This window comes from Hibiscus syriacus, unplaced genomic scaffold, assembly GCF_006381635.1.
Source record: "Hibiscus syriacus cultivar Baekdansim isolate YM2019G1 unplaced genomic scaffold, ASM638163v2 tig00112000_pilon, whole genome shotgun sequence".
In the NCBI taxonomy this organism is placed as follows: Eukaryota; Viridiplantae; Streptophyta; class Magnoliopsida; order Malvales; family Malvaceae; genus Hibiscus; species Hibiscus syriacus.
In genome coordinates, this window is record NW_024063235.1 from 131,660 (window position 1) to 134,986 (window position 3,327).

Consider the following 3,327-nt stretch of genomic DNA (forward strand, 5'->3'; position numbering starts at 1 on the left):
ATTGGATAATTTGCATCCGAGCAATGTAAGGCCAATTATTAATGCGCGAACTTCGAATTAAAGCCACTTATATTCCAAATGCTACAATCTATGGGAAAATATGGAGGTTATGTTGCTGAAGACCCTAAAGCCCATTTGAAAGCTTTAATAGAGGTTTGTGATCCTTTTATTCAACAAGGTGTTCTGGAGGAGGCCCTGAAGCTAAAGTTATTTCCATATTCATTGTCGCCAAGTGTTATTGCATCGTGGAATGAATTACTGTAGAAGTTCTTGTCAGGATTTAACCCGCTGAATATGAATGCTAATCTTCAAAATGACTTAACTTCATTCAAGCATATGGATGATGATAGATTGTATGAAGCATGTGAAAGATTTAAAGATTTGTTGTGGAAGTGTCCTATGCATGGTTTCCCATATTGGACTCAAATGAATATGTTTTATAATGGGTTAAACATTCACACTCAAATGGTGGTTGATGCCTCAGCAAACAAAGTTTTGTTAGATAAGATATACAATAAAGCATATGATATCCTCGAGAGAATCTCCACCAATGATTGTCAATATCTTAATACGTACAATGTGTTTGGTCGGCGTGGTACTAGAACAGTAGACCCAGAAGCATTCAACTATATGACTTCTTAGATTTGAGCATTGACTAAAACAGTAAATAAATTGCATAAGCCAGGATGAATGTATGAAGTCAAAGATGCATCTCTTATCACTTGTGTATATCAATGGTGATGATCATACTTTTTATGAATGCCTCCAAAACCAAGAGTCTATCTATTACATGCAGAATTATCAAAGGAATGATAATGCATTTAGCCACACATATAACCCAATTCCAAAAATCATCCTAATCTCTCTTGAAGAAGTCATAACGTAGCCAATCTACATCATAAGAAGTATCAACAACAACATTAGTAGAGTCAAATTTCGTAGCGACATGCATAACAATATGTTGGTCAGGCTCAACAAAGGTAGAATTATCAAGGTCAATCTTTGAATCAAACTTCAACATTGACACCTTTTGAAGCATGATGAAAGAATATATGGCTTTCCAATCTTCCTCAATACGGGCTATAGAGAATCTGATGGGACAAATGGCTAATGCCGTAAATAGTCGATTTCCAGGATCGTTACCTAACGACACTGAAAGTCTTAAGCAAAATGGTAAGGTGCATTGTAAGGCCATTAGCACAAGAAGCATAATTCATATTGGGGAAACAATTGAAGAACCGAGGAGGAAGAATGAGGAAACTCATCAGTTTGGTAAAGAGAATAGCAAAATGATTGAGCCTGAACCGCATGAGAGTCAATTCACAATGGATGTGGGGCAAAGTAGTAACACATACTCATTTCCGACACAACCCCAACTTCATCTAATATAGAGTCGACTCCATTACCTCAACAAAATAATCGAAAATGCCTCCACCATTTCCACAACACTTCAAGAAAAAAATGAAGATCAGCAATACAAAGCTTTCATTGATGTCATTCGCCAACTCACAATTAACATTCCAATGATTGATTCTTTAGAGCAAAACCCGAATTATATCAAATTTATGAAGGAAATTCTTTTGAAGAAATAAAGACTGGCGAGTTTGAGACAGTCGCTCTTATTGAAGATTGTAGCGCTATGGCTACAAATCAATTTCCAAAAAAGCTTAAGAATCCAAGGAGTTTCATTATTCATTGTAACATTAGTGAAAATTTTGTAAGTAAATCTTTAAGTGATTTAGGTACTAACATAAATCTAATACCATTGTCAATCTTTAGGAAATTCGGAAGAGGTGAAGCAAGGTCCACTATGGCTACTTTGTAACTTATTGATCGCTCTACCGTGCATCCTAGTGGTATTATAGAGAACATGCTTGTGCGAGTGGATGTTTACCTTTCCTATGGATTTTATCATTTTGGATTATGAAGCAGATAAAGATGTTCTAATTATTCTTGGTCCCCTATCCCTTTCTACAGGTTAAGCTTTGATTGAGGTTGAAAAAGGAGAATTAACTATGCGTTTGAATGATGAACATATTACTTTTAATGTCTTGAATAATGTTTCTTACATCAATGACAACGATGACTATTTTTCACTTGATGTGATTGACATCTTTGCACAGGATCACTTGGAGGAATGTTATAGTGCATATACAACTTTATGCGATTTAGAAGCATTTGAAGAATTCTTGACGGATGAAGTCTAATACTGTAGCAAGTATCTCCATAGCTTAGAACCTTTGCAAATATAGGATCATTTCATTCAAGCACCAATTACATCTATTGAAGAACCACCAAAGCTTGAATTGAAAACTTTTCTGGAGCATTTGAAATATGCTTATCTCGAGGAAAGTGAGACATTGCTAGTCATTGTGGTAACACAACTTACATCATCACAAGAATTTATCTAAATGATGTGTTGAAGCAACATAAGAAGGCTATTGCATAAAGCATTGATGATATAATAGGCATTATTCCAACATTTTGTATGCATAAAATTCTTTTAGATGATCCCAATAGTAGATCAATTGAACACCAGTGAAGATTACATCCGATCACGAAAGAAATGGTTAGAAAATAGATTATAAAATGGTTGGATATTGGGATTATAAACCCAATTTTGGATAACAATTGGGTTAGCCTGTACAATGGGTTCCAAAGAATGGCAACATTATGTGGTAACAAATGATAAAAATGAATTAGTGCTGACAAGGACCACTACTGGTTGGAATATGTATGAACTATAGGAAGCTAAACAAAGCAACAAGGAAATACCATTTCCCATTGTTGTTTATAGACCAAATGCTAGATCGACTTGCAGGTAATATTTTTTGTTTTTGGATGGATATAGTGGCTATAACCTAATTGATATGCTCAGGAAAATTAGGAGAAAACAACTTTACATGTCTGTAGACACATTTTCTTTTCGTAGAATGCCATTTGGGTTCTAAAATGCTCCAGCGACAATCCAACGCTGTATGATGGCTATTTTCTATTATATGATTTATGATTACCTTGAAGTTTTTGTGGATGATTTTTCAGTTATTGGGTAGGACTTTGAGAAGTGTTTGAGGAGAACAACTTAGTTTTGAATTGGGAAAAATGCTATTTTTTGGTTACGAAATGAATAGTGGTAAGACACCGAATTTCAACCCGTGGAATGGAAGTGGATAAAGCAATAATAGAAGTTATTGAGAAATTTCCACCACCTACTAATGTGAAGTTAGTTCGAATCTTTCTTGATCTTGTTGGTTTCTATAAAAGGTTTATTAAAGATTTCTCCTAGATTTTTAAGCCGTTGTGCTCAATGTTGGAGCAAAGCAGTAA

The 3,327-nt window shown here is 34.9% G+C and overlaps 1 non-coding gene across 1 annotated transcript; it reads right to left on the reverse strand.

Moving 5' to 3' along the window:
- Window positions 1–303: 303 nt before the first annotated feature.
- On the reverse strand, window positions 304–410 carry LOC120174156. Its single transcript, XR_005521135.1, has one exon. It is a non-coding gene; the product is annotated as a small nucleolar RNA R71 (small nucleolar RNA).
- Window positions 411–3,327: the final 2,917 nt, after the last annotated feature.